Below are 17190 nucleotides of genomic sequence, written 5' to 3'. Positions count from 1 at the left end.
ATTCAATAATTTGTTGTTTGTTGGTTTTAGATGTGTAGAAAGTGTTGTTTGAGAAAATGTTTTGTTTCTGCAAGTTATTCCTGACGTGAGCTGCGTGAAATTGATGTATTTGTGCATAAACAACAGTCTGGGGTACACTTTTTTTGCTTGTTTAATTGAATTTTACATTGAAAGTTGATTTGTTTAATTGATGAGGAAATAAGAATTATTTTTTGCTTGTTTAATTGATTTGTAAAAGTTGATTTATTTAATTTGATGTGTAAATAAGAATTATTATTTTTACTTGTTTAATTGATTTGAAAGGTAAATTCGCAACGTGAAAGTCAAATTCGCAATGCTTATTTTACATTCGCAACGCGAAAGTTAAATTCGCGTCACGATTTTCGGTTTACGATTTCGCGTTGCGAATTTGACTTTCGCGTTGTGAATTTGACTTTCGCGTTGCAAATTTGAATTTCGCGTTGATCGCAATATACAACATCAAGTATACAACATCAAACACATTCCAAGCTATAAATACAAGCTAAGGACACTTGAAGAAGCAAGAGAACAACTATCCAAGCAATCAAATACAAGAGAAAATCCCAACATGATAACAACTGAATAGATTATAGAAATATTCAAACTTAAGTTACTAATGAATGTCTAACTGAAAATGTATGCATTCACACATAAAATACACATAATACAACGTTTACATTTAAAAATTACCTAAGTTAATAAGTCCCAAAAGGTGAAGCCGGTTGTGATTGGGATTTTGATTTTGATTGCAATTTTGATTTCCTTTTGCTTGGCACCATATGAGCTTTGGATTTTGATGAGGATCCATTTTTTGGTAGAGGAAAATATGATTGTGATGGCACTGGTGATCCACATGTCGATATCCAAACATGATAAACATTAGATGATTTCATTCTACAAATTGTAAATTAATTTACTAAACAAACGAGCTATAAACTATATATCATCACTAACTTAGAGAAGAACATACCTTTATTAAGTTGATAGTTGATAATTTAGGAGAGAAATCATTGAAAAACTATATAGAAATAAAATTATGTAAAAAAAATGCATTCCGAATATTATCCATTTCATCCAGCTCATGAAGATAGGATAACCGTTAACCGAAACAGTCTGAGAGAAACATAGCTGATGTAGAAGCAGCTGCATATTTAAAATCTCGAAGGCGGTCTATTTGGTTCTCAAACATTTAAAGCATCGAAAATATTTCGGACTTATGATTTGGGTGATACTCGGAAGCATTTAGGACTTATTATTTTTGTTATTATTACAAGTTGTAGCCCTCAATTATCGGGATTTTTAGTTGCCATTTGTTGCATTTCTCGTATACCACACAAATCATACGCCCGAAACGTTTCTGACGCTTTAACTGTTTGAGAACCAAATGCATCACCATTGAGATTTTAAATCTGCAGCTGCTTCTACATCAAGTATTTTAGCTAAGATAGGTTTGGTTTAGGGTTAAACTACCTCAGTGAGCTGACTGAAATGGATAATTTCCGAAAGGCATTCTTCGGATATCCAATCTTCCTGCTTGTTAACCAAAAATTACGATGGTCGGGATTTCCCTCGCGTTTAAAGTTGAAAAAAAACAATGGAAATTAGGAATAATTAATGATAACATGCATATTGGTTAAGTTATTTCATTGAGTAAGTTGTTGTTTGGATGGAACAAAGGCTTGGGCTAATATTTATAGTGGAGCCGAAATTTATATTGAAATTCAAACTCAAATTGAAATTTAAATTCAAACTCCAATTACATATGAAATGAATTTGAAATGCAGTGTTAAATTGAACATGGAAATTGCATAATTGATTCATACTATTCAAGTAACATGCTTTATGAACCATCAAGCTAAAAGACAATATTGATTGAGTTCAAAGCTATGTTGTGAGTTGATGGGGTTGTCACACTTGTCACATGGTTGGAATAAAGTACTCACATGGAAGAGATAGATTGTTTTGTTATGCACAACCCATCTCATCTGAATGAAAATATATATACAATATAACCAAACCAAAACATACATACACAACAAATTTATACATAACAATGTTCAAATAATGTACCCACAAAAACAAAATTAATCCGATGAAAAAGGGTTACCCATAACAATGTTCAAATTCACAACGCGAAAGGTAAATTCGCAACGCGAAATAAATGTTGCGATAGTCAAATTCGCAACGCTTATTTCGCATTTGCAACTCGAAAGTCAAATTCGTGTCGCGATTTTTGGTTAGTGATTTCGCGTTGCGAATTAGACTATCGCAACGCTTATTTCGCATTGCGAATTTGACTTTCGCGTTGATCGCAACATACAAAATCAAGTTATATACAACATCAAACACATTCCAAGCTATAAATACAAGCTAAGGACACTTGAAGAAGCAAGAGAACAACTATCCAAGCAATCAAATACAAGAGAAAATCCCAACATGATAACAACTGAACAGATCATAGCAATGTTCAAACTCAAGTTACTAATGAATGTCTAACTGAAAATGTATGCATTCACACATAAAATACACATAATACAACGTTTGCATTTAAAAATCACCTAAGTTAATAAGTCCCAAAAGGTGAAGCCGGTTGTGATTGGGATTTTGATTTTGATTGCGATTTTGATTTCCTTTTGCTTGGCACCATATGAGCTTTGGATTTTGACGAGGATCCATTTTTTGGTAGAGGAAAAGATGATTGTGATGGAACTGGTGATCTACAGGTCAACCTTGTATGACCACTCTCCTTGCACCGACTACATGTCGATATCCTCTTCACTTCACCCTTAGACGGTATACGATCATGATTTTTTGGTCGGCCAGGTAGCCTGCTGTCCATGACTGGTGGCAAAACTATTTGTAAGTCATCTGGTATGTCCCACTCAGAAGGATGTGGACATGGGTAGACAATCTCGACATAAGTCTGTCGATATACTTCTGTAGTGTAGCAATCCATAGCGTATGCGCTTGAATCATCTTGGTTTAGATGAAGAGCAACTTTTATAACATGGCCACGTGGATAACCAAATGTTTGTCATTTCTTACAACTACACGTCTTTGCATTTAGATCAACAAGCCCATTTAAGTTATTATCCAATACTTCAAACAAAGTGTTTGAACATGGTTCAACTCTCAATGACGTTGACTTCACAACACGTTTCGTTATCTTTTTTTCAGTCCATGATGTAACACGACGTTCCAATGTTCCTGTAAATTTAAATAAATAATACTTAGTAAAATATATGATAAGTTACGAATTTAAAGAAATAATACATGTATGGTTTTTTTTTCTTGTAGTACCACTGTTGAATAGAGGCTCGAAAAAACTCCATAAACATAGTAATGGGTAATTTCCGGGAATGATGACTTAGAGCGTTGATTTGATTCTGCACTATTAGACGTCATGAAACCATATCTTGCTCCATGTTGATGTACTCTTGACTATCTTTCAAACCCGACATCTTCTAGTGTTTGAGCACATTGAGGCAAAACACGTCTTAAACAATTTATATGCTTATTAAAATCCATTTCCCGATAAGCTTTTACAGCCTTCCAGTATGTCCATTTGTGATTTTTTATACCAGCAGACCTTGATTTTAGATTTCTGTACAAATGAACACCACAAAGTCCATGAAAAGCATCTGGGAAACACCTTCTAACATCGTTGTCAATTGAGTTTGCCCTATCGGATATGATTGTCAGATTGCTAATAGGACCTATGCAATCCCTAAGATACCCCATAAACCATGTCCATGAATCAGAGGTTTCATATTTGCCAACCCCGTAAGCTATTGGCAGTATCCCATTGTTAGCATTCATGGCTACTGCTAATAAGTTTACTCCAAGGTATCGATCTTTCAAATGTGCTCCGTCAACTATAATAACTGGGCGCTTGCAAGTAATAAATGAACGAATCTACAAAATCATATACACAAGAAATATAATCATTTAAATGTGAAATGTATGCAACTAACAAAAATGAGTCAACAAAATTATAATTATTTACTAACCGCAGCACCAATGGCGATAAACAGCAACTCAAAGTGTCCATCTCTATCTGTTTTTGATATGAGTTAGACCCGTGATTTTTTAGCTTTAAATTGTGACAATAAGCCGGCAGTTGGGAAAACGATGCTTTTGGCGACCCCCTCAACAATTCCAAGGCATAATATTTGGCTCTCCAAGCTTGAGAATATGAGATACTAATCTTGAACCGAGCATTCATATCAGTCATAATTTCATGTCCCCGTTATACCCTTCCATTCAAAAACATCAACTCAGCCAGAAAACCACCCAACACCTTTTTGTTTGCCTGTCTATTGTGAGGAAAAACTTGGGTTCTTGAACATGTATGTTTATCAATAAAAGTCCTAACTTGAAACATTTCGCAATCTTTTATCCTCTTTGGAATCATACGCCACGTACGGTTTTTGTCAATCATACACTTTGTTTCGAAACGATCTTTGCTTGATTTGTTAACTTTTAGTTGATAGCCATCTTCCACACATTTCGTATACAAAGCTATCTTCAAGTCTTCCTTTGTATCAAAACAATAATCTTTCTTGATATGAATAACTTTTGTGTAACAATCAACTGCTATCTTTACCAACTCTTCTTCTGGTATCTGAAGTAATTCTGGCATATTCCAGTTATACTCCCGTGGTATTTTCTTCTTTTTCTTTTCTTCGGGGACTTTTTCTTCTTCTTTTTCTTCTTCAGGGTTATATGAATTACAGAATAGATGTTCAACATGTTCATTCACAGTCATAACTTCCTCATCATTATCATCAACAACATCTTCCTCGGCATTGGCTGTTTCATCATTAAAATTTGGGTATTGACCAATATCAAAATCATTACATACAGGGTCTGTTTCTTCTTCCATCACATCATCAAAATCCGAGTATTTACCAAGATCAAAGTCCGGGTATTGACCAAGATCAAATTTTGAATACTGACTAGTACTCACAATTTTTTCTGTTGGCTCATAATCGTCTAACTGGTCAATACGAAAATCGGAATTTGGTGCTGAAAGTTGATTGGGATTTGGATTAGAAAAAGGTTGTGGGTTTTGAGATTGTGTTTGATATTGTGTTTGGTATTGGAAATGTGGTGAAACAAAATTTTCTTGGTAATGAAATTGTGGTGGAACCATTAAATTTTGAGGCTGATAACAACGTTGTACATTGTGAGCACCATAAACTGGGGTTGAAGAACTTAGTTGATTACTGCCCGCTACTGACCCAACTTCACTACTTCTAGGTTCAACAACATACAATGTAACATCATCTTCTTGCGAAACACTAATGTAAGCAATGAATCGTTCAACATCTTCATTGTCGGTTAACAAATAAACTTTACATTTTCTCTGATAAGATAGCCTAAATCCACTTAGAGGCTCTAAATTCAGTTTCTTTGCAACACGTAACATTAGAGTTTCATAAGTTAACTTTTTTAATGAAAGTTTTAGTTGAAGATTCATGGGTAAAGGCACATATTGTAAAACACCATGAACATTCTCCCATGACCCTCCAAAACACAAATCTATCCAAACATGATCAACATTAGATGATTTCATTCTACAAATTGTAAATTAATTTACTAAACAAACGAGCTATAAACTAGATATCATCACTAACTTAGAGAAAAAAATACCTTTATTAAGTTGATAGTTGATAATTTGGGAGATAAATCATTGAAAAATTATATAAAAATAAAATTATGTAAAAAAAATTAGAGATGGGGAAGGATGTCGTTGGATATAAGAACGGATTTCGTCGGAGAGAGTGATAGATGTAGATGGAATGAGTTGCGATTTAGGGATTTAGGTTATGAGTTGTTGCTGCTGCGTTGTTATATACCAAAACATTTGTGTTGCAAAACTAAAACCTTTTGCGAAATTAAATTCGTGTTGCGAATTCGAAAATCTAGTTGCGAATTTGAAATTCAGTTGCGAATTTGAAATTCTGCTTTGCGAATTTGCAATTCCGCTTTGCGAATTTGACTTTTGTGTTGCAAAATTTGACTATCACATTGCGAATTTGACTTCTGTGTTGCGATTTACAAATTCGCCTTGCGATTTACAAATTCGCGTTGCGAATTTGGAAATTGGGTTGCGAAATTGGAGTTCTCGTTGCGAATTTGTTGGTCATTTTGGCAAATCCAAAAAATGTTGGTTAAAATCGTATATTATAAGGCATTTTCGGTCACTGAGGTTATTTTCTCTTTAAAGTTTTAGTTAATTTGAATAATTTAAATTATACAGTTCAAATTCAAGTTAAGTTATTTAACTCGAATTATTTATTTAAATAGATTCAGAAATTCACATAAATTAAACCATTTAATTTGAGTTCAACATAATCTAAAAGATTTTAATTTCAGCCTGCAAAAATATTGTTAGGGGTGGGTTTCACAATGTGGGGAACCATCACATTTGAAAAAAGGGTTGCAATATAAAAATAAGTTGCAATCTATGACGCAAACATGGATATGGAGCATATTGAAAATATGTTACAGTCTAAAATATGGTACAAAAATAGGTTGAACTTATAATGACAATCATAAAATAAGTTGTTTGTTTGTGTAAAAAGATTTGCCACACCTTTTTGACTTTTGGTGAAAAGTTATCTTTTGGCTTGCGTGTAAAAAGTGGTGGGCATTAAAAAGAAGGGTAATCTATGTCAAATACCACTCATCTTTATACTTGGAATCGAAAATGTCACTGACATTTCAATTTTATCAATTTTAGCACGGACGTTTATGTTTCACTTCAATTAAGCCACCCTGCGTTAATCCGTTAACGACACGATGACATGGCGTGCCAATGCCGTGGCGGCGATGACATAGACTACTTTTTTAAAGTTATTTAGTCCACATAGCATCTGTATTACCTGAGAAAAGTTGGAGATTCGCCACCACAAAACTCCCATTTCTTCAGCACCACAAAACTCTCCTTCACTCTGTCGTCCACCGTGCACGGTATCATCCGTTACAAGAAGCTCGACAACCTCGCTCGCGATTCGCTCTTTGATGACAAAAATCTTATAGCGTACCTTCTTGTCTTCTTAATTTTCTTTGGTTTCTTCTTGCTTTGCCTCGTAGGCTTTGTTTCTAGTATAATTTTTAAGTTGGTGTTGAACATCTCTGAGGGGGAATCAGTGGAGAAGCTCCTCGAAGATGAAACAAGGGTTTATGTTTCTCTGTCGTTAATACCATAGTCTTCAAAGCTTCTGCTGGGAATCCACTCTCGGCCGGCGAGGTGCTCATCCAATTTTTCGGCGTCGTTTTTCTTTTTCTGCATCATCGTTTTTCTTTACCGTGTTGGGAGGCACTGGAAATCTTTCTACCTCCTTCGGGCATGTTCTTCACAAATTCCACCAAATGCCTCATAGTTGTCCCCTTCAAACAACCTTCTGTTCATTCTCAAATATGTAAATGCACTCAAACCATTACCAGAATCCGATCTACTGGTCGCCAAAACCTATGCATATCCACCAGCGTCATACCTCTCCAGTGTATTTTGTCCGACGAGTTCGACACTGACTGTCTTCGTTGCCATCTGTACTTGCCAAACTAATCCCTCATGCGAATAGTTTGCGTATCCAGGTTGTTCCCCATCTCTCATTTCCATGCAAGTAAAGTTGAAAACAACTTCATGTTTATTAAATTGTTTTGCTATTGGGAGGTAACCATCATGGTATCTGGTATTATAGTACCCAGCTGGTAGTTCAGCAACATGAGACCTTGTGCCGTAATGCCAATAAATTCCGGTAACTTTTGCCGACAGTTTTGCTCCTGTTTCATGGAAAGTTCCTTTTGTCGTAGCCGGAGCCATGGGTCATGTAGACGGAAGCCTTCACTTTTTTATCCAAAGGGAGGAATCTCTGAGTGAAGAGTTTTCCGTTGGGCATCTCGAAGTAAGACTTGGTGTTGCGAACGCCCTACGACGTGTAATACTCTTCATCTGGCATATCTCCCCAGAAATTCGCTGCCATTTTTTAACGATGCTTGAAAAAAAACTGATGATATTGCACCGTATAAGATGTTGTGACTGAGATCTAGAACTTGTAAGAACATAATATTGTCGATGTTGTCTAGGATATTTTTCCTCATCGAGAGCTCAACGAGAGATACTGGAAACGTTTATGGGACTTGGCCGAATACGTCGTTATCGCTAGCCTCGAGAAAGTAAAGCTTTCTGAGTGAACCCAGATTAGGAAACTCACCGGAAATGTAGTTTTGTTGGATTTCGGGTTGTTTGAAGCGTGTTAGGTTGTTAAAGCTTGAAGGAATTGGTCCATGGAGATAGTTGTTGTCAAGGTAAAGTTCTTTAAGGTGAGGGAGTGAACCAAGAACGGCGGGTATTTCAACGGTGACTAAGTTCCCGGAGAGATCTAGTCGACCCAAGCGTGTTAAATTGGAGAATGAGTCAGGAACTCAAGGCAAACCAGAGACGAGTGTATCACACCTGAGGCCGCAAGTGAAGTGGTCAGTGAAGATGTTGTCGCATGGGTCAATGGAGAAATCCCAGGAGCTCTATCAAGATCCGGAGCAATAGAAGGAGGGTCCACACCATTTTTCAGATCTTTGAGAACTTGTACATCTGCTGGGTGTGTTCTTGAATTTACTAAAAGCAACAACTTTGAGAATATGGTGATGAAAACAATATAATGTAGATGGAGATAAAGGGTACTAGATATCAATACCAGGGTTAAGCAATAATTTTATTTGGGGTTCAAACATTATTAATTGGAGTTTTAAAATTTTAAAACTTTTATAGAAAATATAACAGAAAAATATAATGTAGTTCAATGGTTAAGCATTTAGTTTAATTTCAAGGGGTTTGGAGTTCAAATCCCTCTAGTTGCATAATATTTCAATAATTTTTTCTAGCAAAACGACGTCGTTTTATCTTTATTGAGTATCAAAATAGTTGTGTTGAAACGACGACGTTTTGGTAAGGCATCCACGTCATCAACGTTACGGCCCGTCCATGCCATGTCATCTTCCCGTTAACGGATTAACGGCGGGGTGTCTTAATTGAAGTGAAACATAAACGTCCGTGCTAAAATTGGCAAAATTAAAACGTTAGTGACATTTTTGATCTTGAGCATAAAGATGAGTGGTATTTGACATAGATTACCCTAAAAACAATATCGGATTGAATAGGAGAGAGAAGCTCACGAGAGAAAAAGAAAGGAGAAAAATCAATTTTCTGAAGTTTGTACAACAGTGATCAACTCTTCGACCAGTGACCCATCAGTGATTCGATTGAGCTGATTTTTAGACAGTAGCTAGACAACAAGGTGTTATTGACTTTGTACGGTCGGATTTTTCATCTGAGTCTTGTAAAGTAAAAAATACTTGTTTTTCAACATCATGTGTTTTTGGTGATGTTCTTCTTTTTCTCTCTTTTACTAAACACTACTTATTATTAGTCTTGTTGGAGTTGTATGCTTGTTGAAGGTTGGATATTCTAGTCTTATACTTGAATTTTTGTTGATAGTGGAGCTTTTGATCGGACTCTAAAATCTTGTTGTTTTTACCATTGATTTTGATGGATTTTCCACAAAAATTTTGGTGCATCATTTTATTACTTTTGTGTTAGCCATAACTATTTACATGCATTATAGGGAGAGAAAGAACACCGATTGTGTTTCCACTTTGTCTCAGTTTTTCGGTTTCTTCCCCAACAAGTACCCACCGTTATACTTCCGTAACCGCACTGCACATCGGTTCTCAAAGAGACTTGCATCAAATTTCATAATTCTAATGGCAGTAACCTTTAAAATATGTCAACCAATTCAATCAAACTCTTTCGAGTATAAATGTAAACTTGTAGTTCAAAGTTTCGGCTCTGGCTAGAATGCATTTTTGCACCAATGGATAAAAGATAATTTTGCATAAGGAAATATCCAATACAATAACGTCTACGGTGACTAACCGAAATTTCCAAGCACCTGATAGAAAAACTCATCTAGAATGATGGGACGCTGGTTCTTCCATCCTCAAATATCCATTGGAGCCACGCCTTCGCCAGCACCAGCACCCTGGTCGGGCATGGGCTCGGCCGATGCCTCCTCACCTGCAGCAGCAGAACCTTCTTGCTCTCCCACAATCTCGAAGGCATCAATCATTTGTTGTACAGTTCCCTGATCCAAAATATGGAACGGCTCTCCAACCCCTACCACAGCGATTGTACATACAGAGCTTTTTAGGGTTTCTCCTTGCAAGGTCTCCCTTATTGCCATAAGAGCATCCTTTACCAGATCATCCCGTGATGCATCTGTAAAGGTCTCAAACCTGCGTTCCAAGTACGTCTTTGCAGCTTGAGAGCGTGATCCGATGGAAAAAGCCTGGTACTCAAAATAATTTCCACTCGGGCAATTATAATAGAGATGAGCCCCGGATTCATCCAAACCAGCTACCAACAAACCAACACCATAAGGTCGCTTCCAAGAGCGTTGGGTGCAGACCTACCACCAAAAACACAAGCATTTTCCTCATTTCAATTACACAAACAAATAACAGTGTTATGCTAGTTCTCAAAGGAAATGGTTTAACTTTCAAGAAATCCACAAGAGACAGTTTTTAACTTGTAAAACACTTGCTAGATAAATGACAGAAATGAAGATACACAAATAGTATTAGACCTTCAAATGTGTAATTGAATCAAGAAAATGCTCCTATTGGCAAATATACGAAAACTTGAGCAGCGAATTGAAAATGTAGAGAACATATAGAAAAAGAAACAAAAGAGAAACGTCAAAGACTTCCATATCTTTTGAAGTAACTATTGAAGTGGCGTGCGAAAAAGAGATCATATGCCAAACTTATAGTTTACTAACTATAATCAACCACAAAAACCACACATCATTTAAAGCAGTAGCATAAACAATCTCATCTCTTCATCAACGGAGTATACACAATCCATGTTAAGTTATCATGAGTTCTAGGAAAAATGCAACTTGATCACATAACATTAGCACAACTAAACATACGCACACGGGTGACGTCAATTAAAAGACATTGGCAGGCATTCATAACAACATTATCTTCAAACCATAACCATCCTTTTTACTTCTCCAACCGGCTTTGTACCATTCCCAGATCACTCGATGGCAAGGCAAACTCAAACTCTTATCCACAACATTCAAGTACTGCTAACTCAATAATGGAATATAAAAACCAAAAAATTGAAATTTTTTTCAGTTGCAAACATCTTTTATTTGCATAATAATAATCCTCATTATCCATTTTGCTTTCCTATATTATGTATTGGACATTCGGTTATCATATTACATTGCTAATCATCTACCACTTCAGCAACAATGCAATTGGGTAATGCTACTAACTTACACTTTATAAATTACTTAATCCATCATTCTTTCCCACTATAATATAACCTTCCATGCAAGGTAATTTTCAATCAGAATAGTATTCTGCTTAACTAAAATAACTATGATGGGCTTCAAATTTTGAAGGATTAGTTGTTCCAGAGCATTACTCGAAAGCCCCATACCTGTCAAGACATCTAAAACCTCAAAGAATTTCCCATTTCTAAAAAGCCCTAAATCAACATCACCAAGTTTAAGTGTTCAACTACACTAAATGATGGAGATTTAATTGAGAAATTAAAGACCTGAGCTTTATCGGCGAGTTGGACGACGAGTCGGCCCACGGGAAGCGGCGATTCGTACGTGAAGCTGTAGTTGATACACTCGTTCCGCATATACCGAGAGAGAACGCGGCCGTCGGCAGTGAGACCGGCGATGGCGACGCCGATGTGGTCATCAACTTTGAAGATCTTCTTCTGGTGAGAAGACAACTAGGAGTTAGCCTTGTTAACACAACCCAATACGACATTGGTCTTGGATCGGAGTCCGATCGCTGCCAAGCCTTGCTTCACGGCCTCCATCGCGTACTCCACTTGGAACAACCGCCCCGCTGGGCTCCATGTAGTGACATCGGTATCGTACTGGTTCCTGAACATCTTCCTCTATGATACCGTCCAGATTTACAATTTGCTTCCAGTAAGAAACCAGCTTTCCCCTCTCTCTTTCTCCCTCCCTGGACTGCTATTTTTAGAGGGGTTTTCTTCTTTTCTTCTTCTTCGAGACAGAAAAGAGAGAAAAAGAACACCTATAATAAAGGGCAAGAGGCCCTTATCATGGCTGGGGTCTGACTATGGCCATTGGTTGTCACTGATAGGCCTTCTTGGCATGATTTTGGGTTGCTCACTGAGATATTGACCCAATGAATCCTGAAATACTTGCCCTTCTAGCCCGTTCTCGATGAACTCCACCGGGTGCCAATTAAATGAGAAATTTTGTAGATAACTAAAGGAGGGATTATCTTAATTTCTAACTCCTTCTCTTGTAGTATGATTAGGTTGTTTGAGTTAACCAGTTCAAACTCGATTTAGTTAAAACTTGTTAATTTTTTTTATAACTTTTTAGTAGTTATCTTAAAAAATTATTTCATTCAAAAAATTACTATTTTATTAATAAAAAATAAAAACATATGATAAATTATTAATTTTATAATAAATAATAAATAATTAAAATACTAAATTATTAATTAATAATTATTGTTTTACTACACGCAAAAATTAAACTCTAATTATTATTTTAATGTATTTATGGATTGTTATTTTGGTGTTTAGACTTTGAATTTGTTTCATACACTCTTTTGATAATTTTTTGGTTAAATTTATTAATTGATGTTTATATTTTATATAGTATTAGTAGATTTTACTTATAGTTAGAAAAATAAAATAAAAAATTCGGTGAGCTTAAAGAGCAACGAGGCGAGCAACAAGCTTAACGAGCAACGAGACAAGTAACAAATTTTCTTAACAAGTATGAGTCGAGCAAAATTTTAACAAGCTTAGCGAGCAACAAGATTAAAGCAAAATTTTAACATGAGTCGAATACTACCCAACTCGCGATCTACTCATTGCATAAACACCCCTAGGTATGATTAATGTAATTCAATGGGTAAATAATGGGTTAAAGACTTAAAATGCCAAAATTAGAGCAGAAAATATCCAAGATTTTTTTTCATCTTTATATTTGTTTGAGATTTTCTTTTATTTCAAAAGTCAAACCTGATGGTATATATCATATAAGTGAGAGATTTGTATGATACTTCAATTTAATGAATTTTGCTGTTTTTGTAAAATAATAAGTGAACGAAGCCATAATTTTTGGGCGCTGTAAAATAATAATTTCAAAGTCAAAATATAATTATTTTGATAATTATTTGTTAAATTTATTAATTTATATTTATATTAAGCTTTATATAATATTAGTAGATTTATCGATTCATATTTTATTCATATTATTAATTCATAATATTAGTATATTTATTAATTCATATTTTCATATTAGTAGATTTATTAAAATTAATTCATATTTTATTACACTCAAAAATCAAATCTTTTTTATTATTTTAATATGTTTATCATTGTTACTGTAGAATTTAGAATTTGAAATTGCATTATACATTTTTTTGATAATTTTTTTGTTAAATTTATTAATTTATGTTATATTAAGTTTATATAATATTAGTAGATTTTACCTATAGTTAAAAAATAAGGCAAAAATTCCGGTGAGCTTAATGAGCAACAAGTCGAGTTGAGCAACAAGTTTTTTTAACGATCACGAGCTGAGTAAAATTTTAACGAGTTTAACGAGCAACAAGTCGAGTCAAGCAACAAAAATTTTTAACGATCAAGAATCAAATATTTTCTAACTCGCGATCGACTTTCTCAATAAACACTCCTAATAGAAAGGATACAATTAATTTTGCTAATATGATTTGGTGGATGTGCCTTTACCCAAGTAAGCATAATGGAGAATTTTAAAAATTTTCAAGTAAATTAAAAAAGAATTATAATGATCTAAATATTTTATTGAAATCACACTTGTGCGATATTTCAATAAGTGGATCAGTTCGATAGACATGCGAATTCTTTCTATCAATGACATCATTTTTAAAACTATTTAAGGAATTAAGTGATTATTTACATGATTGATTTTCTTTCAATTTATTATAGAGATAAAACTGTCTCTGATATTTTTGGGATTAAAAAAGTGTAGACACACTTTTTTGACCGGAACATACATATATACATATTATATATATTATATATGTATTATTATTATTTATTAATGAATATATATATTTTGACATTTACAGGCTCAATACATCAACATCCCAGCAGCCCGTTTGGCAGACCCAAATTCACGTGGGCGGCCCAGCAACAGCTTCCAAGCTAAACCCGTGCAGACTCAGGGTTGCCAGAAACCCTAACCCCACCTCGTCCAAGCCAGCGCCGCAAGCTTCCCTCGCCTAAGATAACGCCTCCCTCATTTCACGGAGCCAACATCAACAACACCAATGAACGTGTTTTAGTAGGATTCCATCACCAACAAACAAAAGTAGTAGAGTTTGATTAGGACACAAAGATGTCATTTTTTGTGTATAAATATCAGACGATGTAGGCATTACGGGGAAGGAGGAAGCAAAAAAGGAATCACACGAAAATCTCAGAGAAAATAGCAAGAAACATTTGTATTTTTTGAGAAGGGGGATTGTCTTAGATACGAAATAAAAAGCAGAAATTTCGAGCAAAATTAGGGGAAATATCAGAGTAAAAATCGAAACTTTTTGTAAGTTTTGAGAAGAACAAAAGGTAAAAGTCCATACCTTGCGTCGTTTTTGTTACTTGCATGTCATTGTTGATGTTCTTTTGAACCCCAAAAAATCATTTTCCGGCCGATGAACGAAGTGAGGCTTTCTTTTCGAAACCTATTTCCCAGATTTGCGTTTTTTTTTAAAAGCAAAACTCCAGAAGATCTACTGGGATTTTTGGTCTATGGGAAGAGAATGGTTTTTAAAGAAGCGTGTTTCAGGGTCGACCATCGCCTATGAGCGGCGGCGAGGCGGTGGCCACCATCCTCAGACGGCTCACGGCCTCGGTTCTTGGAAGCTCAAGAACATTGCAGAAGGGAAAGGGAGATGGCTCGGGCCTTTTGAAATGAAACAAATAAACTTTTTTCTTAATTTTTTCAGCATATGTAATCAGACCCACGTGTTTCTAAATAAATTAGGGTAAACTACCCTTTTGGTCCCTCGTATCTTTTGGAGAGTTATTTCACCCCCCAAATTGAAATTAACCCTTAATATTGCTTTGAATTTTGACCTCTAGCCTGCAGTTCTTTCATTTTAATCCTTTCTCTGGATTTTAGTTTTAATTATCTTAATATATTACATTATAATATTTATATATTTTATATATTATCAGTTTTTTTGTGTTTACATTCGTATGTATTATTATTAGTATAGTATTATTTTACTTATATGTTATATATATATATATATATACATATATATATATATATATATATATATATATATAATATATGTACACATTTTGTATTTACCCTATTTCTTTACTTCTTTATTATTATATTTATTTACATTATTTATTTTTGTTCTATTATTATCATATTTTGTTTTCTCCTCCCTCTTATATTTAGCTATTATATATATATGGTATTGATGTTATTACATGTTTTTATTAATTTTATTTTTTTTACTTTATACGCTATTATGTTACAATTTTTTAGTCTTTCTATTATTGTTATATATATATATATATTTTCTTATTTTATTTTCATTATTTTTATTATTTTACATGTACATATTTGATTATGGTGATTTATTTTAGTTTTTAGTTTTTATTATTTATTACTATTATATATATCTTTTTATTTTTTCCCATTGTTTATATCTTTATCATTATTACCATCATATACATTATTTTATTCTATATTTCCTCATCTTATTGTTTTCCATTTTACCTTAGGTGTTTTATTTGCATTCTTTATCTAATATGTGTCTTGATTTTCTAAGGGTACAATTTAAGCAATCTAAGGTAAGTAATTTGGATCGTCATTTTACATTTTAATTTAAATTTACAACTTTCTTAATTAAAGACAACTGGAAATTATATAGTACCGAAAGGGCAGTTCAAGGGTGTTAATCCTTCCTTAGCTGTAAACGACTCCCGAATCCGACATATCTTTGGTAAGACGCAGATCAGGTAAGGTATAAGGTATCCGATTAACCTATTTATTTTAAATAAATAATCGGTGGCGACTCCAATCAACTCATTTCAAGTCGAAGCCCAATTCTGGGGCCCAACCGAAAGACGGTTGCGACAGCTTGGCGGCTCCACTGGGAACAAGGTAAGCGAGTCAGGCTAAGGTAATTTCCAGTTGTCTTTTTAACGAAAAGGGTAAGTTTAAATTTTAAGGTAAAATTTCGATCCTTATTGCTTACTTTTGATTATATTTTTCGAGTAAATAGTTGTACTAATCGTTTTCTCATGATTTCAGCTTTCCAAACATTTTTCATCTAAGGCTCTAAACCCGAGCTCCGAACCCGTTTTAAGTGGGGGGTGAAAGCGACGCCTTCGTGTGAATTTATTCACCGTATGGGCCTAGCAAGTAGCCTTCGGGATTCATATACCTTATGCCTTCGTGTGAATTTATTCTCCGTATGGGCATAAGGGAATGTGTCCCCTCGAGTTTAACTTAGTCCACACAAGCTTGTGATGGGTTTCGGACTAAGGGTCTGGTCGGTCCAAGGGGACGCCAGCAAGGAGAACTCGAGTACCGTTTTTAGAACCCAAACCGGGAGGCTTTGAATATATAGAGCCTACCCCAAAACCACATTCCAAAACCTAGGACATTTTTTTTCCTAACCTTTTTTTTATATATGTTTTTTTCATTTACCATTTATTTTTATTTATTTTTATCTATTTCTATTTTACTAACGTTTTTACCTTTGTGTTTGTTTTCTAGCATTTGCATCATTACAAGAGGCTATTGATCCCTAAAAAAACGTTTGTTATACACAAAATAATTCGAGTTAATGGACAAAGGTGTTGTAATACAAGAGATTGAAAACGCTGAGGCACGACTATGGTCCGAGAAGGCTCAGAAAGAGAAGGGAGACAGTCTTCAGGGAAACTATGTGTCAGAACTGGTTAGTTATGCCGCTGTCAGCCTGAAACAGAATAATGTCCAGGAGCTGCGAAACATTTGGGACAGTTGGAAAAATGACAGAAAGCAGAAGTTCAGCCAACGATATGGTGAT

At 34.8% G+C, this 17190-nt stretch overlaps 1 pseudogene; it reads right to left on the bottom strand.

Annotated features, from left to right (window-relative positions):
• Positions 1–9886: 9886 nt before the first annotated feature.
• LOC120169029 lies at positions 9887–12137 on the bottom strand (annotated as a pseudogene).
• Positions 12138–17190: the final 5053 nt, after the last annotated feature.

This window comes from Hibiscus syriacus, unplaced genomic scaffold (assembly GCF_006381635.1).
Source record: "Hibiscus syriacus cultivar Baekdansim isolate YM2019G1 unplaced genomic scaffold, ASM638163v2 tig00111745_pilon, whole genome shotgun sequence".
NCBI lineage: Eukaryota > Viridiplantae > Streptophyta > Magnoliopsida > Malvales > Malvaceae > Hibiscus > Hibiscus syriacus.
Note: the sequence above shows the minus strand (reverse complement) of the source record. Positions and strands in the feature narration are given on the sequence as shown.